Below are 27,484 nucleotides of genomic sequence, written 5' to 3' on the forward strand. Positions count from 1 at the left end.
AATCTGCACTTGTAAAAGAGAAATAGGGGGAAACAATACTGTGCCCACATCTAATGGACTCCATGGTAAAATGGATCCTAAATGTACAGAGTAAAGATGATTCAATGCCTCATCCACAAAAGTTTAAGGGGATAAACAATTCACTGTTCATCTCACAGTAGTAGCAGTAGACCCTCCACTTGCCATGTGAGTTTCCTAAAATGCTTGGGGGATTTGTGTAGCAAAGTGGTTGCTAATTACTTGATGTCTTGGCAAATCACTAATTGTCATTTGCTTGCAGAATTCTCAAATAACTGCAGGCCCAGGATCTCACTCCGTCCTTCCCAATCATAGTAAAATGGTCGCAACAAAGGGTATGATGTTTGAGATTTACGTAAATAATAAACCTGTCAACAACACTAGCATATTTTTGCACTTGTTATGACAGAAAAGCCAAACATTGCTACCATCGCATAGAGTGACACTGATGGGCTGTGATGGAACAAAGCATGGGAGACCCCACATCAAAAACTCTCCTCACTCAGAGTTTTTAAATTCTTCTTGTGAGGGGAAGGGTGGGAGAAGAAAAACGAATGTCAATTTAATACAAGTTCTCTTCTCCAGGGATTAATACAGGACTTCTATCATGTCACCCTCTGGGTACCTCACACAGGCACGGTTTCTTTTTCACTGCAACAGATGAAGAAAGCTTGCCCCCTTTGTGCCACAGAAATCACAACTGACCTGGTCTTGCATAAACTGCCCCAACCACATTCTATCTCAAAGTGAAAGTGAGGAAGCAAGAATGCAGATTTTTAATTCGGTACGAAATTAATGTGGTAGGGTGTTGCCGGATGAAAGAGGACAACAACTTCTTTTGGCAATATAGTATAAACTTTAATAACGCGCGCAGAAGGTCAGGCAGCTCTGTGGAACTGGAATCTGATCTTCAACAAGAGGCAGCCAGTTTCTTTTATACTCTTTTGAGCGTAAATATGTCAAATTTGCATATTCAATAACTCATCTGCTTAAGCACAACATTATATCAAAAAGCAATACTTTCTGCAAAAAAGCTAATCAAGTATCTATGAAAGGCAATACATGTGCATGTGTTATTTGGTTATGCTTTTACACCTCCGCTTGTACTATCAGTTGTCCTTTGGTTGTCTGTAAGCTCTACTCCCTGCATATCTACTGCTCTACAAGGTCTAATATCCCACCTATCCTGTGCTACCTTATCTACATATTTTCCTCAAAAATGCGATGCCTGGAATGCGGGCCTGCAAATTTCTATTTCTGCTATGTCTAATTATATTTCTTTATTTACTCGTCTCTACTAGCGGACTTCATTTTGTGCTGCCTTTCTATTCTACTCTTGTAGATAGATTAGGTCTGTACTTCTCATTTAATACTTACATCTGCATGCAACTTTCTACTGATGCTTGCACTGATATGAGTGGGCCTTCATCAATTTCTAAATTTATTATAACATCCCAACCTTTAGTTCATTTCCAACTACTTTCTCATCTTCCCTTTTGCTTGGAGTCATCAATGAGTATGCATTCTCCTCAAAGTCCTGCATTTTATTAACTAACCTATAAGCGAACATCCCTTCTAACTTTTGACTAACCCTTATACAACATCCAATCACTATCTGAAGGACACAGAACATCAAAAGCAGTATCATAAGAATAGGCAACATGAGCCTTAAATTGTCCTGACATACAGGATGGTACCCAAGTGAACCATCCTCAAGCCATTCGTTGGGGGCACCTCCCTAGTCTACCATCTTCTTTAGCAAAGTACATAGAGCTTGTATGGCTTTGGTGAGTGTCCCACTGGTGGCATCATTGACTGGCATATATGTGAAACAGGCAGTTTAAATCTTGGCACATACTCCTCCTTCCATAGCCGCCATTAAACCCAACACATATCTATGCTGCAAAATCATTACTCTCACTGCTCACACCTCTTCCTTGATCGCATTGAAGCCATCTTTAATGGCATTTATGGCCTTCATTAACTCCCATAGGGTTATCTGGAGCTAACGCACAGTTGCTTTTTCTTGAATGAACGAAAGGATGCTTCCAAAGAAGATTTGGGCCTCATTGAACAGCCTGTGCTCTTACGGGACATTTTCCCAGGCTATAGTACCATAATACTTGCAGTTCTCTTCCTCCAATGATGGTGTAACAAGGCCGTTGGATGACTTATGAGAGGATCATGCAGTTTGGAAATGTTGACTCCTGGAATCACCAGTGAGGGAGTGTGCACAGTGACCAAAGAGCAGAGTACTTGCCATCCTGATGGAAGTCGCATATACAGCCACTCACCACAACTCCAGCAAAAATCCATTAGACTGGTGGTGCAACATAGCATGTCAGAGTTGTAGGTTGTGATATTGCAATCGATGTTCGACCTTTCCAAGATTGTTCCATTTCCCCAGAAACACAAAGAAAAAAGAATCGGTTTTCTACCTCCTCGAAGAATTGTAGGAGTTTCTACCCAAGTTAGTCTAGATATAGTTTCATCGCACACTGCCTGACACCTTTGCTGTATACTATTATCAGTCTGGTTTTCCTTCCATAAAGATGGGGCCCTGCACCCAAAGGTAGTGCCATGGTGACAATGAGCATGAGCCTATACTGATCCATTTACTTGGAAATATGGCCTTTCCTGACAACCATGGGGCTGGGGCGTAGCAGAGTAATTCTTATAGAAAAACATACAATGGGATACCCCTATGAATCCCTGCTGCAATATTTTAGATCTCCAAGTTTTATCCTTGTACCTTATAATCACTGTCTTATCTATTGCATCTAAATTCACTAATAGTTCTTTGCGGTCTGTTAGAGCATTCATTACATCTGCTAACTCTCTCTCATACTGCATAGTATTTACTAGGAATGCTCCCTGTTTGACTTACAGTGGTCGCATCTGTGCTCGTATTCTACAAAGGAAAAGATGTAACAGACGCATGGTAATATTTGGCGATACCTCCTTAAACTAGTGTAACCTATCTGAGTTGGTGGCATGTGGAATCAAGGAACAAAGTAAACAAGGATTATTAGTAGTCTGCATGCCAATATCCGTCATTTCTTGATTCCACATATTATCTAATAAGCTAGCATGAATACTACGAGATATATTTTTCTGCTCAAGTACTGCTCTCTGCAAGCGCATAATACTATCACATAATCTCATACACGAAGTAAAATACCATTTCAATGCAGCCTCCAAAATAAGAAGCCATAAAAATAAAACAGCAATACATAACTGTTTGCTAGTAGAGTTGACAAAATACACCACTCATGCTTTGACGATGACAATTGTCACTCTTGAGTTTCGCTTCCCCCTCTTGATCCTTCTGACTGTGGAAGTGTTGAGGCAAGGCGGGATCCAGTTGCACATCCTTCAAATGGATCCCTAGTTTCGTGCCATTCAACTTCTCTGCAGTGGGTGTACTCATCGTCACTGAGAAGGGACCGCTGTACTTGGCAGCCTTTCATTGCCAGACAAAATTCCGCAGGTAGACTTTCTGGCCAACGGGTATCGGACTGGTCTCCTGCACTGAGGCAGTCTTCTCCCTTTGCAATACTTGTTTAGAAAAGAACTTGACAGATTTCATTAACTCAGACAAATAACCGCTCATTTCATTCCCTAAAACTTCAGCTGTCTTATGGGCATGTGTCTTTTGCCTACATTTTGCTAAAGGGGTGGGCATGGGACGTCCTGTCACTATTTGATGGGGTGTTAAACGGTGATACCTTCCTTGCTGATTTCTGAGGGCGTGCATAGCCAGTGGTAGGCAGTACAGCCATTTATTTTGTAGAATAGCAAATAGTTTAGTATTTTATTCTTGAGGAGGCCGTTCGGGTGCTCCACTATTCCATTACTTTGAGGGTGATAAACAGGTGTCAGTTTATGTTTTATTCCTAAGGCGGTGCCAATGTGTTGAAAGATTGCATTGACAAAATGAGGCCCGAAAGAGGAGCGGATGACTTCTGCCACCACACACCTCTGTATCACCTCTTTTGCTAGAAAATTAGCTGCTGCTTTAGCATCATTAGGTACACTGGGTACTGCCTCAATCCATCCTGAGAATGGATAAACAACAACTATAAGGTACCTGTAATTGTTACATCTTCCCAACATGTCAAAAAAATCTAAGTGTAGATTTTTAAGTGGATCTGTTGGGCATGGTATTGTTGAGGTGATTACCTTTAAAGTTGGCTTGGGACTATATTGTTGACATGCAGCACATTCTGCAATGTGCACAGTAATCATTTCAGATAGTTTTAGTATAAACCAATCTGCCTGTAATGTAGCAAGAAGATACACTTTAACAGTGTGTGCTAGGAGATGTAATTGTTCTAGAGCCATATACAACAGAGCTTGTGTCCTTACTGGCTTGCCTGTACTTTCTTGCCCATAAATGAAATCTGTTGGTGACAGAATGCAACCTCACTGTTCCCACAATTCACCATCATGAGGTAATGCCTGTTCTTGCAATTAACACAAATGTAATTTAGCTGTCTATGTATATGGGTGTGGTAATTCCATGGCATCCTGTTGCCTTTTTGTCATCATACCCAATGTATGGTCATCACATGGACTATAATTTGGGGATGCTTTAGCTGCTTCCTTTGCTGCATTACCCCTAGAGATAAGGTATTGATGATTGGTGTGTGCTGAGCACTTAACTACAGCGACTTTAGATGGAAGCGTTAAAGCTTCTATTAATTGGGCCAATAATTCCTTATGCACTACAGGGGACCCATCAGATTTGAGAAGTCCCCTCCTTTCCCATCTGTGAATGCTGGAATGTACAGTGGTGGTGACATATGCTGAATCTGAATAAATGGTGATCTCCAGTCCTTCAGCTAGCTGCAATGCTTCAATGATAGCTCCTAATTCAGCTGCCTGTGCTGAAAAATGAGACGGTAGTGGAATCTGGCTAATAGTTTGTAATGTATCAGATGATCCCTGCTGTTCAGCTCTTACTCCTGAATGTCTTTCCCCAGTCTCCTGATCAATGAAAGAGGACCCATCAACAAAAAAGCAACATACTTCCTGGTATGGGGGTCCTCGTCCACCTTACTTACTTTGTCTGGTGTATAATAGCACAGTCATGTACCTGTTCATCGTCAGTAATATGTTGCTGGATTTATTGTGCAACAGTGAACCACTTGTAAAGATGGCACTGAGAATATTACTTTGCACCCAGATGTTCTCCGAGTTCTAAGAGTACTCTAACTTCTTTGTAAAATAGCAAATACCGCATGCTCTACATACAATGTTAAAGGTGATGCCTTCACTATTGTGGTACTTTTCTGGAATGCAAATGCTGCTGTAGCTAATGCTTGCTCACATGGGTAGTGACCTTACATGATGGGATCTAGCAGCCCACTGTATTAGGCAATTGGTTTGTGTCCCATAGATGTCTTTAGAGTCAGTATGGCTGTCATTGTCATACCATTACAATGACAAAAGAGGTAGAAGGATTTACAGTAGTCATGCGCACCTAGCGCGGGAGCATTTGCAATTGCATTCTTCAGCTACCCGATTGCGGTCTCTCATCAATACAGTTTATTTTGTTCCCATTGTTATGGGATTCTTTTAGAGCAGGCAAAAGTGGTGCAGTTAGATTAGAGTGGGATGGTCATATGCCCACTGTCTTACATAATTGCAAAGTCCTAACAACTGCTGCATTTATTTTGTGGTAGTGGGCCTGGGCACATCTGATACCCTCTGCTCTGTCAGGTTTCACCTTCCTCCCATCTTTGTATATTATTGGTCTCAAATAGTGAACTTCTGTCCATACATATTGTAAATTGTCTTTACCCACTTTGTGTCCTTTTTCTGCAAGCATGCAAAGAAGACCAATAGTATAATTCCTGCATATGTCTTCAGTGGGGCTCCACACTAAAGTGTCATCCACATACTGTAAAAGTGTGCTTTTGCATTTTACATTTGCTAAATACTTTTTCACTGTCCAGTTAAAGATACTTGGGGACTCACAATTGCCCTGGGGAGCACTCTATAGCAATACTGAGTTCATCTGTACATAAATCCTGTAAGAAATTGACTATCTGGGTGCAATGGAATGCTGAAAAATGCATTTTTCAAATCAATGACTGAAAAGGAGGTGGCACCTCTAGCAATGTTTGTTAGGATGACTGATGGGTCTAGTACCACCAGAAATTCTGGAATTACTGTATCATTCAGGGGGTGGAAATCTTAAATCATCCTCCAAGTTCCCCTCTTAGCCTTTTTTATTGGGTAAATCTGTGTTTTACAGGGTGATGTTCTCTCATATATTACTCTCTGATCACGTAAAGCCTGTATTGTGGGAAAAATGCCTTCTTCTGCTTCTTTGGATAAGGTATTCTGATGTACCCTGGGCAGTATCGCTCTGGGTTTCAATGTTATTTTCACAGGCCCAGCTCCTTTAATCAGTCCCACATCGTGTGGCCCTTTGTCCACAGACTCTTTGGTACCTTTGACGAGTCCATTTCTCCGATTGTACTGTCTTGTGCATGATTTGGCAATGTCCTGTATTGTAACTGTACTCTAATGGGAATATCCATTTGAAATGCCACTGTATCAGCTGATGGGCTATCATCAAACATTTCTTCATCCGATATGTCTCTCAATTTGACCTATGGATCTATAAATACTACTGATGCTCACGTTGCTTGTCTGACGCTTGCATTGACATGAGTGGGACTCCTTAATTTTCCATGTTTATTATAACAAGGGACAGACTTGTTAACAAAAAGTAACTATAGTCCTTTACGTTTACTGCAAAATGTGTGTGCAGACTAACACATTTCTTGAATATTGGAAGATTTCAGAGAGTCCCAGGAATAGGTTTGAGAATCTCCATTTTCACTGATGCAAAGCCATTTTTTCATGCATAATTGCATGTAGTGTAAATTGAGCATGCAAAAAATGTATTGTGTAAGAGCATGTTTGCTTGACAATATTTTTAGATTTTTCCCCCCTGGAAGGATTATGTTTAGAGCCCAATTAAAGAATGACTTGATAACAACAATATGTAAGTACACAAGCTCAAAGCTCCCACTGATCAGGCTCCAGAGAAAAGAGTAAGCAATGGTTTCCTTCAAATAACCATACTTGCTTTCTGGTGGCAGAATAAGCACACACAAAAAACCCCACAAACTTGGTGGATTTGGTGCCGATTGAGTTGTGTTACTAAAATAAAGTACCACTGCCCTCTTTACCAACACGATGATATGGGTTAAGTTATCCATTCCCTAAAAATGCATTAAAAGTTTTAAAATTAAAGAAAATTATCAAGTCATTTTTTCCAACACATTTGTGCACTGGTATTTCACAATGGCGCGTAAAGGCTGTTATAATAGTGCATTATCTTAGTTGCACATTACACATACTCCGAATCAATTTTTCAACTTCACCCAAAGAAAACATTGAACTGAAGAGCATTTCCCACTTGGATCATCGCTCAACTCCGCAAAACTGCTGCCAAAAGGGCTCATTTAGCTCTGTAACGATAAATATTAAACTGCTAACATCTGATCTGATTATACATTTCTGTACCTTTGCTGAATAATTTAATATCTAAATAAACGTGCAGTCTTTCTTGTCAGCACACAAGCAAAATGTTGAAGTTTTATAAACTAATATAATGGTAATGTTACAGCCAGAGCCACTGGAATTATGTGGCAGGGAGGACCAAATAAGGCTGCAGGAATTGAGCAGCAAGAAAAGCCAAATTATGTGGCATAATGCAGCACATTTTGAAGCCCCATTACTTCACTATTTTATCTCATATTACTATTATTTGGGCACTTGCAGAATGTTGACATTTCAGCACTAACAGATTGTCTATTTCTGGTCACTCACACGACGTTGCTCTATTTCCTCACATTGACACAATACCGATATTCCACTCCTTTAAAGAATGGTAATATCGCAGCACACTTATAAAATAGAAATATTACAGTAGACCGATCTAGTGTTTATGTACATCAGCTCAATACTGATCTTTCATTGCGCTTACAGATGCCTAGGTGCAGATATTCGACACTGGGGCCCTCTTACAGAAGGTCTATGTTGTCACACTCTCGGGAAATGGCTATATTTTAGCACTTTAAAGAATAAACAATACTTTAGCGTGCTTACAGAATAACGTCATCACAATTACAAAAAGTTGCCATTTCAGCATGCTTATAGAATGGCAAATCAGCAAATGTACTGCTTAGCCATTTCTACATTCACAATGGCAAAATTCAACAATACTTATTAAAAAACTATTTTTCCACAAACACCGAAAGATTCTCCATAATTTAGCAAACTTTGGTTAGTTAATGTATTGGTGTGATGTGATCCTGTGGAATGTTACTCAATATATCACAATTTGAAAAGCGGTAGATAAAAGGATGAAGAGAAAAAAAAATACTTTATCACAGAAAAAAAAAGAAATGGAGGGAGGGAACTGCAAAGTGGAAAATACAAATTAAAGATGTAGTACAGATAAGAGCTAATTCGAAACCCACTGCTGACCCCAACAAGAGTAGGAACAAAGTGAACCCACCCAAATAAATTGTCTAGGGAAAAATAGGTCTGCTCAGGACAGAATAAGATCAATGATGGTCAATGGAGTAGTGGACCAACATCCCCTGGAATGGTGTGACGCCTCCTGTAATGCGTACGGTGTGCATAGAACTATTGTGAAAAGGCTGGACTGGCCCCCTAGGGTGGCATATAGATACATATCCATCTCGGAGCACTTATCAAGAAGTACTAGTGCTCAATGCCATAATGTTACCATGGAACACTGTTTCCCACAATGAACTCCCCTGGCATCTACCGGTCCAGCACATACAGCCTTGAAAACGCGAAACAGCACGAGCTGTGCCGCACACTTGCCTTGATCTGTTGCCCTCCTTATGAATTGTGCTTTCACGACTTCAAAGGCTGCAGTCTTTTTTGCTTCTTCAATTAAAATTAACGTTTAAAGATCTGATTTTAATACCCATTGTGAAAACAGGAAAGCGGTGATCAAGCCTCTCAGAACACCGGAAGCAGGGGAAGATTCCATTCACTGCTGGAAGAATGCCGCAGAGGTGGAAGGACAAACTTGATGGCTCATTTGGACAAGACTAGCAGACACACAAAGATTCCGCTTTACAAAGCGGGCTATTGTAACAGCAAACATGCTCCTAAAAGGGGTAGGTCTAAAGATGGAGAACATCAATTATATTAGAAAAGTCTTAATTTGCAAATAATTACCCATTAAATATCATCCGATGATGAATTTAAAAATATCATCTGATGATGATGAATGTAAACATGCATTAAGCATCTTACACTCTATTAGTTTTGTATAGTTATACAAATGAAAAATGTACATATCAGAGAATAGAGAGATTTTTCTCTTTGCCTAGACATTCATAATGGAAGAACACATAAAATAACAAACAGTGTACAAATTAACTCAGCCAAGTCTGGTCAAGCAAATGAGTTGCGGTTTGTTGTGAGTGGTTACAATGTTACTGGGGCTTATTTGCAATTGATGGATGTTTCCAATCAGAAAGGTATCTGCCTATTGTAGTAGAAGTGTGTGATTGTGTTGCGGTTTCACCAGATGTGTTTCTACTTTCTATAAGATAAGGAATTATTGTAGTGCCCAAGAAGAGAATAATGTTCATTCGTTATGTTGATCAACAGTGACTTTGTTTGTAGCCCTAAAAAAAACATAATTTGTCTCATTAAGCATGTCATCTCCTTTTACTTGCCTGCGCTAATGGGATTGCGTCACCCTTTGTCTTCACTAAATCATCATGAGGGTGTTTTCTGCTTTAGCGCATCTCCTAAATCGTTCGATCCTACCTATATTGGAGGTGCTACTGGTGATATTTAGGCCACAGCAAATTTCCTTTGACAAAGACATATGGCACACCAGCAAATATATTTGTGAGGGTGGGCTTTGTAGATTGGATTGATGATCCAGTAGGCAAGGTTGTCGTCTAGATGCAAAGGATTTTTCCAAAAGGTTTGACACTCTGGATAATGCTTTATCAAATATTCTTAGATCTTGGGACATTCCCAAGCCACATGAAAGAAGTCTGCAATGGCAAGACCTTTCCTATTCATTTATGGGATAGATACGTTTGGTGTAGGTAAATTAATTGGAGTAACTTAAACCTTGGGTTTCTTGAATTGTTGTGTTCTGATATAGTCGCCTGATCTATGCCTATCAGTTTTCTGACAAGCATTAAATTCTAGAATTCTCTCCGGTCCAGAATATCTTGAACAGTGATTTTCATAGGATGTATACCTCTCTCTTTAACTCACCATGTGTCAGGCGGTGCACCTTTCGGGCTCATTAGCATCGCTCCCCATTGGAGGCGGACAGCTCATCACTGTTATTGTTATAAGTCATGGGTTAATGTCTAACATGTCTCACACATTATCATATGAGGGGAGTGTGCCACCATCATAGAGGTCTCCCATATTTGTGAACTCTGCCATGGTCAGGGTAGGAGGTTATCTCAGCCGAAACACCTCCCTAAATACAGGGATTTGAGGAGCACAAGCCTGTGTAGGTCTACGGAGTTTCAGACAACTTTGCCAGCAATGTTGTTGTGACAAGTTTGGTTCACGAAGGAGCTTGTTCCGTGACTCAGAGCACTGCATTTTGTAGTGTGTTTGCAAGCAGTTCAGCATCCAGGTCGTTCTTCACAATATTTGTTACACCCTGGAACAATCTAGTGTGCCGTAGGAATTGGGCCGCAAGGTAATACAGCTCGTAGTAGGTTGTTACAGGACCTTCTCTATAAATCTGGAGCGGTCAAGGCCACCCTCTTCCTTTCTTTATCTCAACTCATATCAGAGGACAGAGCGAGTAAATCAACATAAAATCTTCGATGGACAGCAATTGGTATCATGCCTAAAAAGTATAGGAGGCCAGGTAGCATTATCATTTTAAAAAGCGCTACTCTGAGAAGGGTGAGAGATGCAGTGAGTGCCAGAGTAAAATTGATTTATGTAAAGCTGCCACTGATTTCCCGATGCTGCCAACAACAGGTTGTGTTCAAGTGCTAAATCTACACACCACGATACCCAAATGTATTCAGTTCCCAGTGAAGTGCGCGTGCTGGCAGATTCAACTGATCATTATCCTTAAAAAAGGGCAGGATATCTCCCAATTTACGTTTAAGCCTGATATGCTGTCAAACTCCGTCAGGAAATCTAGAATTCCTTTGTAGGTTCTATCTCATTTTATGGAGATATATGATTCTGTCCTCACTGTATTGTGATATCATATGATACCTAGTTGCCAGTGGTATTCACAAATTCCACCATTTTGAAAAAAAATGATACCTCCATCGGTAGTGCAACTTGTATAGGTGACAGTGGACTTCTATGCCTGGTTTCACTGTATACTGATCACCCAGCACCTACCCTTGTTGTGGAGTTCGAATATAATATGTGGATCCAGGCCAGAGTCACTGTAGCTAATCCCATGTCTGGCAAGCACTGCAAGTATACATAGTCACTTCAGTGAGTCAAATGCCTTTTCTATGTCAACTGAAGTTACCAAACGTGGGAAGTCAGTGGTGGGAGTTCTATTCTTCATATGTAACAGATGGTGCAGGATGACTGAGGTTTTGCGTCCCAGAATGGAGCCACTTTGGTCATGACACACCAGTGCGGAACCATTGGCATTAACCAGTTAGCCAACACTTTCCTCGTATTGGGTCATCTTGATTTATCATGACAAAAAGGATGATTCTCTGATGTTCAAGAGCTCACAGCCTTGTGTTGGCAATATCAGCATCACAGCATCCCTGACTGTTGATGAACAGCAGCCAATTGGTTCAGCAAATTTGTACATAGACAACAACCGTGGAACCAATTGGTCTAGGAAAAGGCCTTACAATTCTTTAGGGAATCCATCCAATCCAAGTGTTTCACCCGTAGAAAGTTGGCATATGGTAGTTTAGATCTCTGTTGGTGTAAATATATATATATGGCTGGCCAGTAGATTGGGCGGTCTCTGTGGTCGGAGAAAGGGGATTCAAGTGTGGGTAGGTCTGGTTAGGGTTCAAAGCTTTTGTAGATGGTGTTGATTTGGTTGTGAAATATATATAAAGCTATATGGTCAACCATCCGTCCATAAAAAATAAAACACAATAATGAAGAGAAAGTTAGGTTATGGTTAAGGAATAGCACTCAAAAACTAGCCAGTCATAGAACGCTTCACAAATCATAACTAGCGCCCCTGACATGAAAATCAACTTCTATCCCACCCAGAAACATGGCAGCAATAAAAGGTGAAACATTTAAATATGGCCCGCAGAGCTTAATTTTTAAGTGAATGACTACCGGTGCCCAAAGCTCTGCTTAGAAGTCCGCTGCGGGTTACATTTTCTGTCAGCGCCCAGAGTAACAAAGCTATGTAGCCTTCAATCCATTTCATTCTTCTTTAATCCACTACCAGACACTCCCTGTCCCTTTATCTCACTCTTGCAGGTTCCTGCTTTCTCCCTTTGTGGCGGTGTTTCTGTTTATATCTTCCTTCGTCTTTCGCTTTGTGTGTTTCTCATTCTCTAGCTATGGATAAATGTCTGATGCACAAACAGAAGTGCCAGGCCCCAAAAATAAGTGCTGGTGTCCTCCGCCAGCTCAAATTAAGCTCCCCGTAATATCAGAACATAGCATCTACAATTTTATCCTGCCACTTGCTGTCCACTGCAGTCTACCACCTTCCTATTCACATTTATCATTCAAAACAGGAACAAAACTAAGCTATTAAGCACCATTAGTATTATATGTGAGTCCCTATTTAACCAGTTAAGTAAGAGTGCTGGAAAAATAAGACAACACAATCACTGCTAGTACATTAATGTTATTTTGACCTTGGAACAGCTATGAGAAAAGTAGAATGCTGTACGTATTGTACTGAATTATGATGTGCAAGGAGGTGAAAACAAGCTTGGCAGAGGCACAGATATATTCTCAGCTGCATTAAGTACTACGAGAGCTTTTTACTTCAAAGCACACAATCTCCGATTTCTTTACCTAGTGTTTGACTTCTTATTGGTAAATGGCCAGAGGGCTATGTACTAAGCAGCGTATTCCAGTGAAGAAACTTAACATTTATATATTTCAACACATCTAGTTTTTGGGGGCATATATAATGTCTTTCCAAAGTATGGAATGAATAGTGCAGGCCACTGCACAGCACCCACCCTCACCCCCACCCTACTCAAACATATGTTAAAAAGTGGAAGGGAGCAGAGGAGACCACAGTACACTTTCATGCGTATAAAGAGTACAATGAGAGCATCAATGCAAATCGCAGTGAAACCTTTCCACGGTTAAGTGCACTAGGCAAACATGTAAAGTCTGTGACTACTGATAATCATCAGTCGTGGTCCATCCCCTGCCAAAGTGGAGGGGCGGCTGGAGGAGGGAGCTGGAGAGTCGGGAGGACAAAATAAAAAAAAATTGAAAGACAGAAACTTAGCTGATCGCCGCTGCCTCCACAGTCTACCCCATCCCGCTCTTACTGCTTCTGGGACAGGCTCCCAGACTGCACTGCGGCCAATCCTGACGCTGCAGGAAAGCAGCGTCAGGATTGGCCTGAGCGCTATGACTTTGCGCCCCCAGACAGACTGGGAGCCTGTGCCTACTTTCTCCAGCCAAGGCAACGCAGCTGGGGCTACAGAAAGCTTCACTGCACATGAGGCGTTTGGCTGGCCTGAAACGGTCAGCCCAACATCTCATGGGCAGTGAAGGGACACTCCCCCACCAGGGTGTTATCCCCCCGGACCCGCCCCCCCCAAGACTCGTCAGAGTCCTGGGGCCGGTCCATGGGATTAAAATGAAATGATAATGAAACGGGTTAGAAACCCGTTCATTATCATTTTATTTGCGGCTCGTGGTTGGCGGGGAAGGGGGGTGTTGATCTGCGCTCCTCTGCCCTAATGGAGAGGCTGCTGCTGATAATCTTTCAAGATCTCCTTCACTCTAGTAGTTGTGCAGACCTGCAGCCCCCCTGAAGAGTCATGCCTCTGGCTTTATATTTTGTTCAACAAGTTGCCAAATTCCCTCCATCACCACTTCCTTATACACTTTTTGCTTCATGAAAATTGGATATTGCACAATCTTTGGCTGCTTTCGATCGCCCTTCATAACAATCCTTCAAGTAAACCACTTTGTGTCCTGTGCCCATTGCTGCAGATTGACTGCTTGCATGTCACTGGAGCCCAATAACATTCATTACTGCCTTCTGCTATGGCCTCTCAAAATGTAGTTGTGTGAGCCAAGGTCTACATCATGGCCTGCTCTGCACCTTAAAGGATTTCAAAAGCAGGAAAAAAGGAGTGCTACGGGTCCTAATTCGATGAGCCGATCTCGGTATTCTATAAAAGGTTATACTTTATCATTAGTGCCTTCTGATGAGGGCATTAAAAGCAGTTATTGGACCTATCCAATTATAGGTCTGAAACCTCATACTGAGGGGACAGGGCTATTAACGTTCCATAGCTTTGGCTATCATTTGAAGGCAACAGAGCTCCATATCCTGGTCTCGTTCATGTTCGCCAATCTTACTTGTACTTATCTTAGAATGAACTAAACTGCATTTCTGTGCATCTTATCTTGAACTTCTGTTTCCAAAACTGTTTACCTGATGTCACTTCACTTTATCAAATATATTGAAAATTGAGATTGTTTCAATGGGCTTCATTTTGTTTTCTGGTTATTGCCTTTAAAATCGCTCATTTCAACATTTCCCCATTTTAGATTTCTATTTAATTGCTGATTTTATCATAATGCCTTCACAATTGGAGTAAATAATGAAACCGAGCCGTTTACAGAATTCTCTTAACACACAATACAGCGTTATTGGTGCCAGATCAGAGAGCAGAGGGGAACAGTGCATGATTGCCTCGCAGGGGTTTAAATGTACAGTAACTTGAAATCCACAAATTCTAGAAAGAAGGTGCACAGAATGAAGCCTTCCTTCCTGCTCCAAAACTGTGGAATGGTCGACTGACTTACTTTTTTACCTAACGCTTTAGAATGAATATTGAATCCACCTACTGACCGTCTTTCTTGTATCAAGATCTGATTTTCCCCTCCCTACCCATGCCTTTCACCCACTATATTACAGTCCAAGACCCTCACCCCGTGCTATGTAAACGCCTGCCTATGCACTTTGTATCCCTGTTTGCGGGACAGATATTCCTGATGCCATGGTCTGCTGCCCAGGGCCAGGTCTAGTCTATATCCTGAACATAGGAAAGACAATAGGATATATATATACCTTAAATAAGGCACCTTCATTCGAATGCAGAGATTATCCTTTAATGACAAACAGTTTGTAAATAGTATTTTTTTTTTTGCAAGTATGCAGTACCTGCCTCCCTTGTTGTCAGGTCCTCACTATACAACATCAGGGATTCTATAGGATATATTTCACTATTTCTGGAAATAGTGTAAGATTTAATGGAATAACGTATTTAGTTCACAGCCCACCTTCAAGTTACTCCTCATCTGATAAACATGAGGTGAAGATGGAAAGCTGAAGCCAAGAAGGATAGGATTACAGCCTCCTGGTAAGCGTTCGTTTTGTGCCGTACGTCAGCCAGAGAAAGAGACACAGGCATAATCACAAAAGGGAAATGAAGAGATGCCTGGAAGAAGACACTTGAATACCCAACAAAACCCAGTGTTAATGTTGATTTACTCTTTCCCCCCAACCAGTGTTTTACTGGATGGAGAATGAAAGGACAAATGATATTCATAGGAAGAAAATCACCTTTCCTGAACATGCTGCCGCTTTGTCCCCTGAAAAGCGGATGCATCATTTCAACCACAATTTAAGAGACTCAAGACTTCACAAAACACCATTAGAAGAAGATGGAAAGACACAACATGTTATTTTGGATTTATTTTTTTTATCCCGCATCAGTCTCTCTTCCACGGCACAAAATACGCCAGCTAAAGGTTGTTTTCCAGAATACGAAACGTCCCTGTACACGGCAGAGCACTCAAACCTTACCCTGCATGCGTTACCTTTGGTAGGGGTAATTTTAACGAGCAGCATCGATTATTCTCCAGCATCTTAATGTGAAACCGCCTGGATCCCAAAGGGAGCCGCTGTTTATGTTTAGAATTAAACCCAACAGGAGACATGTTGAATTCAAATCCCTACGCATCCCTTAGGCAAGGCATTGAAATTCCATCAATGAATTAAAAACAATTGCATAGAGACAATTAACACATTAAGGAAGCTTCTAGGCACTCACACAGTCTAGATTAAGCAGTGGGGAAATGATTTCTTGACTCAAAGCAAATAAGGAGTCAAAAACAAAGACTGGGGATTTTACTACAGGATTCGGAACTCCAAAATTGGCATGTTAAAAGAGAAGGCTCATCTCAAGTGGATGAACTGGCCTCCCCTGGACTTTTGGAATTTAAGTTTGTAGTCCTGCTACCATTTTAACTAGCCCATTTACTTGCTATGGGTGTAGCTTTGGCTTGCAGTAACCCTGGTACACAGAGCCGAAATAGAACAATGAATGAATGAATGTGTCTCCGCATGTACCGTAACTGGTGCTATGTAAAGCGCTCCGATACCCGATTCGGGTCAAGTTCGCGCTATATAAAACTCTGCAAAAAAAAAAAAACATAATAAAGGGGCAGTCAGATGGTGCCCCTGTCCCCAATGGTCTCTCCCAAGCACTCTTCAAAGGAAACGTTCAATTTTGGGTGGGAACACTGGCTCCTATCTTTAAACATGCACTAGCACCTAAACAAGTGCCTGATTCTTGGCGCGGGGATATTATCCACCCAATATTTAAGGGAGGAGATCCTGCTAATTACCGACAAATATTTTCACTTGACATTGAAGCCAAGTATTTTGCGGGCCAACTACTCAAAGACTAGTCGCATTGGCCCTTTGTGCAAGAAGTCGTGCCAGAAAACCAAACAGCTTTCAGGAAAGGACTGCTAACATTATTTAACCTGACAGCCCCATCGCTACAAATCAATAAATTGCTGATCAACCATGCATTGATCAAATGATGTTTTGTCGACTTTAAGTCAAATTCTATTTGTATCCAGAATTTTTTTATTGGCTAAACTCTCAAGAATGGGAATTCTGACGACTCTGTAAAAAAGAAATTATCCTATCACATACCATCACCTCACTGATTGAATTTGGAAAAGGTAAAAAAAGATACAGCTTTGCTGAAGTACAAAAAAAAATCTCCTATTTTGACTGGGAAATTGACATTTTGCGTTGCCTAATAAAATGTTCACCATGTCTAACCTCTACATGGGTTTGCTCCAGTACCCGTCTCAGACCCTCATTTAAGAACAAAGGTTTCCCAGTCCCCCGCCCACATCAATGAAGGGGTATCCCGAGGTGGTCTGAGTGCGAAAGAAAGGACCCAAATAATATTACCGTCCATAGTTAAGACTCTAATTTACTCCTACTTTGGATAATCAAAATACACCTTTAGGAAATCGCGCGAGATTTCAGGGTTCTATCAAATCTTCAGATTTCTTTAAAAATGTTTGAACTGTAATAAAAAAAAAACATGGTGAATACTAGATGTTGAATCCTACTTGAAATATTCTCTATATCTTACTGTGCAAAACTTTTTTGTAACAAAATGATAATACTCAGACAAGGGAAACAAACTGGATTACAAAAAGTGAGTTGAAAAGACAAGTTTAACGAATGTATGACTTGCATTCAAGAAGAAAAAAATTCTGAATAAAGAAATTAGAAACAATACAATAAGGCATTTGAGGAAACCCTACAGCTAAACTGTCAAAAGTACAAAAAGAATATGTCACGAAATAGCTCACTTTTACTCTTCTTGCTGTAGTCCTCGTTTTATATTTTTAAAATATGTGTAGCATGTATACCCATTAAACAACAGTGCTCGATGTAGGGTGTGGAACTCCTGATCCAAACCATATTTTCGGGATTATCACGCACTATGTTAATGAGTTCCATTTTAAAAGATTTTCCTAAATTTGTCTTATGTAGATGTACAGAAAACATGGAATGGGTTCAGCAATCTTCGACCTAGTTTGGACAGTCCTGGCATAAGCTAAACCCCATCAATATATAGAGATGGTTTTTGTAATATAGTAATAGTTGAGCAGCTCATGCGACACCGAAGTTACTTTAATGTCTGGGGCAAGCCCAAACTGAAAGACAGTGACTCCACATTAAAACCGGAAGTCCCTCTTCCAAATACTTTAAAACTAAATTCCATATCCACTCCCAGATCCATGTTGATGAGTTTCTGAAAGCTAAACCTCTTCTTCATTGGAATTAACGAAAATAAATACCAAAAACGATCCTCAGAGGTCCTGTAATGTAAAGAAAAGAATACATGTGGATCCCTCAGAGATTTTGACAATCAAAACATAAATGTGACCAGCAGAATGCCTTTTGCCGAGGATTCACGGCCACAGCTGGTTTGTGGTGCTTGCAAATGGCAAGGTCACTGGGCGGGAAGTAGCAAAGGTATAAAATGCTTGCACGCACAATAGATTATACAGAGAATAGAAAAGTGAATGGGATTGCACACAGAGATGTAGAAAGAAACAATTACGCTAAGGAAAGATGGAGGCCGAGCTGAGCCGGCTTGTCAACATGGTTTAACGTTGAGAGGGAGTATGGCTGCAGCCCACAAAGCCCAAGCGGTCTTCAGTTACTTCAATTTGCATGGAGCCATCTCTCGCACCGTCTCAGGATATTCGCCAGAGAACCCAGCGCATCCAGTTTGTTAACTCAACCAATAGGACTGTGATATGCCTGTATGCATCTAGAGAGCAAAGATGCAGCTCCGGACTCACTCTCCAGAGAAAAGATAAATGCATACTCAGGGGAACCTCAAAATGTATTTTGTGCATTGTAATAGGCACAGTTCAATCAAGTTCCTCAAAGTTTTCAGACACCCTTGCATTTTGATTGCACTAACCTAGCTTTCCCCATTTATTGCATTCTGGGACAAATGAGAAACCACCCTTTTACAGTATTCACTGGTCAATGGAAGAAAAACAGAGTGCTAGCATAAGATAAAAATACATTTACCTGGAACTCCTCCTACATATGTTGCACTGTAGTATTTATATTTATGCGGTAGGGTTTCAACTGAGATTGTCCTCCCAATCTAGTTAAAAATCCAACACAGAATACAAATTAGAAATCTAGCTCTACGTTTTATATTCCATACACTCATCATTTCATAATTACCTTACAGACCATGAGTTGCGAAGAATTTTATTGAATGTTCGAATCGACATGCATTTCACACTAGCTTCATGAACAACTTCAGGTAACGACTTCACGGACACAATCTCACTGAGACACCATCCTTACCAGGGTACTAAGCAAATGGCCAGTAAATAGATCAGGAAGAAAAACTATGAAGTCGTCGTCATCATCATACAGCTGGGACCGTCGTCAAATTCAACTTAGTGCCATGATAACACATTTGTTTTATAGAACACTTGTAATGAAAAGTTAATGAACATCATTTTCCTCCACTATGTTTTCAGGGGAGAAATATTATGCTAAACAATATAGATCCTGTCTATGGTTCTTCTCTCACTCATGATACAAAAGAGAATCAAAATGAGCTAATGAAATCCCCAGAACATTATGGGCCCAACACATTAGACATGGAAGAAAATATCGAGAGGGTTGCGAAATCTGAATTTTTTCCAAAATCTTGCAACAGTCAAAAACATCACGAAGTTAAGAAAGTTATCACCTTAACAAAGCTTGGCCTGCTGATTAAATATCTCATGAAAATCTTTTTTATATGAGTCTTCTTACCCAAAATTTTTGCATTTTTCACATCTAAAACCTATTGCGGTATTTTCTGACTAGTTTTTTTATTTTGTGATAAAAAAAACTTCACAAACTTAAAAAGAAGACACCTATTTAAAATCTGCACATCCATAACCAAAATGGGATGGATAAATGTCAAATGGGAACTCGAGCTGCTAGAACCAAGGTGATGAAATGCATCATTATTTTGTTGACTAATCTTATCAAATATCCTGCAGGGCTAAGAGCAGTGTTAGGCAAATAGTTTAACTGTGTCCCGAATTCGTTACGACCATCTTGTCACTCACTATGCAGTATTCAGATTGTATCCTCTGCCAGTAGCCTGACTTCAGCTCGGTGCAAGGTTTGCAATTCCCTAAATATTTTACAAAATCACATTCCCCACTTAACAGAGCTTTTCCTCTATATGTCCATACTATAGCATGATCAATTTTATAAAAACATAGGACATAAGAACGCAATCTAGTATCCATAAACCAAGCATTAGTGTGAGGAGTAAAAGCCTTAGAGAAGTGAAATAGTGCGTGTTCGAGGATCTTCCAATACTCCTGACTCATGTTGGAGAATCACAAAAAAAGATCCAGACACTCATAACCTGCTTATCATGCACATTTCTTCAGTTCTCTCCTACAGGCTTCGCCCAAGCATTCTGTGGATACTTCAGCGGCGGCCGGTGTGGATCGGAGTTAGGAGGGCTGGAGGGGGTGGGAGGTCTCAGGCGGAGGGGAGGACACGGGGAACAGCTATTAAAAAAAACTTACCTTTTCACTGTTTCCTCGCTGCGTCTCTCCTCTGTAGTCCTTTCCTCACTCAGCCATAGGAAGCACACCCAGGATCCCAGTCAGCCAATCACAACGCTGCCTTAGCAGCATTGTGATTGGTCTGAGAGCCATGTTTCGGCACTCAGACGCTGACTGGAGACCTGGGCATGTTCTTCACATAGGCTGTAATGCAGCCTGCATGGAGAACATGCGAAGTGCGCAAGACTGTTTTGGGCGGCCCGAAAGGGCCTTCCAAGCAGTCACTGCGCACCTTAGGAGGGTGCTACCACTCCACCCCTGCCCCCTCACGCAAAGCTGTGGGCTGAAGTAGGAGAAAATAAAATGATATGGCGAGTTATTATCATTTTATTTTCTCTATGTTTCAATGCAAAAAGGCAGTGAGGCAACACCACTGAGATACTTGTATTTATCAACCTTGCTCAAAGCCTACATTCGATTTTTCCAAACTCGGCACAGGCAGCAGTGCTGATCTGTTTCCCAGTGGCACTTGATAGCCTCCATTCCCTTCATCACTATAACAGAGGAGGAGAGGTTTCGGTAAATAGAGCCCTCACAAGGTTTGACTTCTAGCAGAAGTGAAAGGTCTGTGATACAGACCAAAACAAGTGCATTTAGCACCTTCCGAAGGCTGGAAAAATCTACCTATAGGCATGGCCAGTCTATATCGAAGTTGCTCCCAGTTTGCTGAAAGTCTTCAAGGTAACAGCTTAACATGATGAGGCAGAGTACAGCAATGGTCTTTAGATTTCCCTGTAGCCTTACCAGTCATAAAACAATCAGGCAAGTTGGTATGTGTGGGTGCTTGAACACATTATTTCTATAGTTTGAACCTAGACAAAATGTGTGAAGAGCACTATGCAAGGTCCAAGGCAAGAATAAAGTGAATGAGTTATAGGGTGGTAGCTGGTTATTGAATTCTTACGGCATTGTGATGCAGTTAGCCGCTGCCCTTGCAGGTAAGAGTGGTGGAACGGGGAGGGGGGAAATTTCGACGGACGACAAGGAGGGATAATTAATTATTTATTTAATTTTCCCTCATCGCCGTCCATCGAAATCCCCCCTCCCCACCTGGCCACACCGCCCCACTGCGCTTACCTGCACGAGCTGCGACTGGATGCAGTGTTCTTTGAAGAGGTGAGCCTTCAACTCATAAATTGTAGCACCTTTGGGGGCGCTACTTATGATTACGAGATGTTGCTCCAGATCCTGGGTGCATAGATGTAAAATGCCTGCTGCTTTGTTTTATAAGCAAATAAAGGAAATGATGTTGGCCTAGCGTAGATTATAGGAAGCACAATCTTTCAAAATCAAACCGTTTAACAGTTTAACTTATAGCTATGAGCAAAGATAAGATGGTACACCTCAAGGATGCCAGACTCATGCACATTTTTTAATCATTCAAACTTGAAGTCACTAAAGTGAAATGATAACAAGTCCCTTCCAGCTGCTCATGGCCTAGTAGCCAGTAATAGAGTCTGAACATCCCTAAATGAGTACCACTAGTTGTGTCTGAACCCATTATTAAGATTTAGTGACCCAATAAGTCTGAGACAGTGATAAAAAAAAAGGGCAGCAGTGTTATATTCACATTAAAGTATATTTGTTCCTTAAAGTTAATGTCCTTAATTTCAATTGTCTCTGAGTTCTACGTGGTAAAGAAATGAACAGTATAATTATCACAGCTGAAGCCATGCCTGCCTACTCCATTACTGAGCCGAATGCAACCAACACACCGATAGCCACTAGACCCACTGCCACTGCCTCCCACATTAACAATACTTGACTCTCCAGAGCACACACAGTCACTTCATTGCACACTACCAGTGCTGTACTTTTCACTTCACTCACCATCAGCACGAACCTCATTACCAATGCTGGCGGCACCAGTGCACAAACAATAACTGGGCTCCAGACTAACGATACACTACTCTCCAAAGCATTCACTATCAGTAGGCTACACGCCCCCAGCATTTTGCTCCCTACCATCACAGAGCCATGCAGTGAAAAGACCAGCTGCACCCTACATCACGAGACCCTCCTCACACCACATTTGCACAGTACCACTATGGGGTCCACCATGACCCTATTGTCTTTCATAGCCTCACATGTAAAGGCGATGATGCAGTAGGTGCTTGGGAGCAGTCTCATGACACTGCAGGTGCTATACAAGTGACCAATAACAATTTACAAAGATATTGTTAAAAAACTAAAAAGTAATTTGTAAGGAAACAAAATCTATTTAAAGCACATAGCAGAAATAGTTCAAGGCTGTGTTGCCTTTTCCCGTGCTGTCAGTTTGTGCTTTTTACATGCAATTTTACTTTTAGGTCGAGTTTACTAAACCACACCTGTGCTGTCTGTTCTCAAGCATATTGTGGCTTACAAAGAACATGGAGGTGGCTGAAGCCCGCCCATTGCTTAGCATTGTTTGGCTTTCCCATCACTCTCATTTACCCACTTATTATTTGTGTCCCACTTTGTCAATCTTGCATTTGTCCCACCAATGGAGCATTGCTTCTTTGACTGGCTGGCATCTCTGCTTCCACTGCTTGCAGTTCAAAACACTACCCTTTTTTAGGTCTTGCCTAGCAGCGAGCATGCGCTGTCTGCGAGACTAATTGTAAGGGCTTCAAAAAGCTCACCACACACACGCTCGTGCATGTGTGGCCTATTGCTTGCGGTTACCCGCACAGCGTCCTAGGTTTTGAGGTATCGTGCCCAGACACGGGCACGATAATTCAAAATGTATGGCCTGGTGCTCGCTCTCGCGCGCACCACTCGCGGGACGCTGTATTCCGTGTGTTGCTGGTTACAAATCACCCGTAGCTAGCCTTCTTGACTAGCCCGAGTGACGTGTGACTGGTTTTATTTCACATTATGAAGGAGGCTTGTTGGTGATTGCGGTGGTGGGCGCACATGCACCACTGAAAATCACTCGGATTTGCTTCCCGCCGTCTGTTCCTTTCATGAGGAAAGAATTGCAGAAATTAGAGCAATGTGGGGGCCCCTTGACTTCTTCCTGCCCTGGTGTGTGCTGCCTTCCTCCCTGCCCCCTTCACAACCTCCTCCCTTCCGCATGTGCCTCCCTCCATGGCGCAGCGTGGACAGCAGGCCCCTTTCTTGGAAATCTGCGACTCTACATGCCAGTGTGAGGCCGTCGCGTGGACAGAGTTGAGAGGGAAGGGAGGAAGCCACTGCAGCTCTAGTGGAGTTTAATATTTACCAGCGTCCTCTGACCAAGAAGAGGTCAAATTTTTCAGTTTTCGAAACCACAAGTGAGAATAACGATGACATCCCTGGAAATCATTTCAGATGAACTTGGCCGATGATGTCATCATATAACAAGCATTGGCATAGCCAAACACTTATAAGGTCCTAAAGGCGAGACCTATTGGCTATGCCAATGCTTGTTGTGTTAAGCACTCTATGAGAGTGCATGTGTTTTTGAGCTCTCTCCTTCATGTACCCCCTCTGCCCCTCCACTCCATGTTACGTGGCCTTCTCTTCTGCGCTCGCCTGTGTGCTTCTTCCCATTGCCTCTCCCACCCATGACCACTCCTCTCTTCTCATTGTCCCTCCCCCACCTGAACTCTATGTGTTGCTTCCTCTAAGCCTGTTCACTTCCCTGTCCCTCACACACTCCCCCATGTTGGTGTTGCATCCCTCCCATCCTCTCCGGTGTTGCCATCACTCCCACCTTCCACATGCTGCTCCGGTGTGCCCCCACACTCCTCCACATTCCTTCCACTTTCCCCTATTCGCCCGTTGTTGGTTCTTGGCCCCATTGCTTACAAACCTCTACATCGCTTTAATAAAAAAAAAATAAAAAAAAAAAACGCACAAAAAATCTTTATTCATTAGTTGCCCTTTAGTTACCGATCCAATTTGGATCACCAATTAATCTGGAGAAAAAAAACACCCATTTCCTTTTCTGTGCATGCCTGTGCCTGGTGGGCACGCCTTCAAAATGATGTGGTGACTGTGTCAAAGCATTATTTTAAAAAAATATATATACTTTAGCCAAGCTGCACAGCATTAGACAGACTGTGTAGCATGGGTGAAAAACATTGTCAAAGCTTTTAAGTCACAAAGAAGAAGAACAGGCAAAAGCTGAACCCCGCAAGGTGCAATGATTTTCTCAGGCCCTCTGATAGGTTCCAACTATAAGGGCACCCGCCCCCCTATCAAAAACAATTGTCGAGGTGTTAAATCGGAGGTCACCTTTAAGCTTGGCAACCATCTGAAATAGCTCATCCAGGAGGTATGCTAGATTAAGTATCACAAAAAGCAAAGACGAATTGCTTTGAGGACCAACATATAAGACTTGGAAAGTCAGGTAAGTCATCCCTACTGTAAACAGGACCATAACCAAGAACTTGATATCCTCAATATTTTTCACCAGGTCCAAAGATATCAACTGTATAATTTGACACGGTAGCCCTTCGCCTCACTACAATAAAGCACAGGAGGATTATCTTCAGTAGGCACAGCACACAGTTCATTTATTGGATCTGTGGTGTCCAACTTCGGCCCGGAGCAGAAACATCTAGGGCAGGCTTTCCTTTATCCACATAACAAATTTATATAAAATTAATGTTGGCGAGACTTATTTACAAATTAAATTGATATTCATTCAATCTTGCCTAGACATATGGGTTTAAATACAGGTAATATAAACAAGATTTTAGTTCAGTTGTCGGCTAAAAAAGGATCGTTACAAGGGGATGTAGGATTGGTACAACTACAATGATAGCCAGATTTTCCTGGCTGAAAAAGAGAGTTGTTTAAACGTTATATCTGGCCATCAGGATCACCGGTCTCCATACTCTCTAGCTGAACACCGCTTTTCAGCACACTCCAGTATACCTTAGAAGGTCGAGCAGCTTGTTGAGACCTTACAAGCACCCCAAGACATGGACCACTTGACAAGCACAAGCAGAAAGAATCGCTTCACTTCATCTTACACACTTTCGTTCAACACTATTTCCTCCTTTTATAACGCTTTCACTTTACTTACCCCTCCACGATCACCCACTTCCACAATCAAACACAAGCACAAGGAGGGACACGCATAACCCAACGGGAAAACTAATTGATTTTCAAGTGCACAGCTCAGATCCTGTGGATTGTCCAAGGATTCAACAAACTAATCTGAAGTGCACACCTGGGTCCTGCGATAATGTCAATTGTGTTTATACTATGAAAGGATTACAAATTTCACAGACCTGTGATCTCATGACTTATCACAACACACACGATTAATTAACAGCAAGAAGGCAACATAGGTCTGGCCAATACAGTGTTAAAGAAAACGATCTTGTTTCTCCAGATTCCACACAAGGACTTTTGATTAATGTGTTCATATGCACTAGGGAAGTAAATAATGTGTTGTAATCTGCTTATGAATGTTATTCAATGGAATCTCACGATGTCATAGGAATGTTAGGGTGAGTGAGATTCATTAGTTGAGGAGTGAAGCTGTGGATGAGACCGTTGATGCTGGATTGGATGAATTATCAATAAATCTCTATTACAACACTTTCATCTTGGCAAGGACTTATTATTACACTGGCGACGATGGACCAACTGGCTTGATTGGGGACAAGCACTGGAGTCCAGCATCGACTCCCCTTACAATTTCGGAAGACTTTCGTTTGAACCCACGTTACATTTAACGAGGAAAATGTTTTGTTATTTAGAGTCTATTGATCGTAACCTATGGGTTGGACTTGCGTATAGACACTTCGATGTACATTATATTGGAGCTGGTATTGAGTTTACTACGCTCAAAAATGAATCTTTCGTTCCTTAATTGAGTTGGATCAACAATTCTCGGCTACGAACTCCGAACAACTCAAGTGACTCCTTCCGAGGTAAGACTGTTCAATTTTCTTACCTATAAAACCCCCGCCGTTGGAAGCCCACAAACTGCATTGTTTGAATGGTGATAACGCTCGCACTCCATGACGTTTTGCACTCACCGGCAACATTCTTGGAATCACGCACTCGCCCAGGATGAAGGACTTCATCCGAATGCAGTTCCCGACTTCCTAGACGGACTGGACTTCCTTCTCTCGTCATCACGTTCATCTGCGCAACGTGAACCTGCGTCAGCGCCATCTTGGATAATTGTATTTCTCTACGAGATTCACGAGTATAGGGACATCACCACGAACAACAAGTAGGAATTCAAGACATATTTCTCAACGGAGACTACGGAGACTACGGTGACTACGTTAGTTATTTTAGCTTATTTTGTTGAAAGTGACTACATTGATTTTCCTCTTCTTTCTTTAATACTGTTTTAAAAGATAAGGGACAACATACATTCTGTCAGATTTTGTTACATATATAAGATTTGAATTATTTGATTAATGATGGCTGCTTCAACAAGCATGTCGCAACCTCCACCCTTTCTTTCAGAAAAAGGTGACCCCATACTTCCATGGAAAAGGTGGAGGAATTTATTTGATTCCTACATTGTTGCTATAGGAGGGGAAAAGTTTTCAGCCATCAGAAAGCAAGCTATTCTACTACATAACCTGGGGGTTGAGGGGCGAAATACATATGATAGCATGGATCTTATTCAGATTGGAACAGCAGAGGGAGAACCTAATGATGTTTATGAAATGTCCATGATGATGTTGGAGAGGTACTTTGGCCCTAGGATAAATGTAGTTCTTGAGAGACATAAGTTTTTCACTAGAGTCCAGAGCAGCAATGAACGAGTAAAAAGTTATGTTGCTTCTCTTAAAACCCTGGCACGAACATGTGAATTTGGAGATCTTTCTGACTCTTTAGTCAGAGACCAGTTAGTACGATGCACAAACAGCACCCGCGT

The 27,484-nt window shown here is 41.6% G+C and overlaps 1 protein-coding gene and 1 pseudogene across 4 annotated transcripts in view; both read right to left on the reverse strand.

Moving 5' to 3' along the window:
• ZBTB16 (zinc finger and BTB domain containing 16) overlaps positions 1 to 27,484 on the reverse strand; it is a 429,841-nt gene that overhangs the window by 262,628 nt on the left and 139,729 nt on the right. The window lies entirely within an intron of this gene.
• On the reverse strand, positions 1,731 to 26,763 carry LOC146856909 (uncharacterized; annotated as a pseudogene).

This window comes from Triturus cristatus, chromosome 3_2, assembly GCF_964204655.1.
Source record: "Triturus cristatus chromosome 3_2, aTriCri1.1, whole genome shotgun sequence".
NCBI classification, from domain to species: Eukaryota; Metazoa; Chordata; class Amphibia; order Caudata; family Salamandridae; genus Triturus; species Triturus cristatus.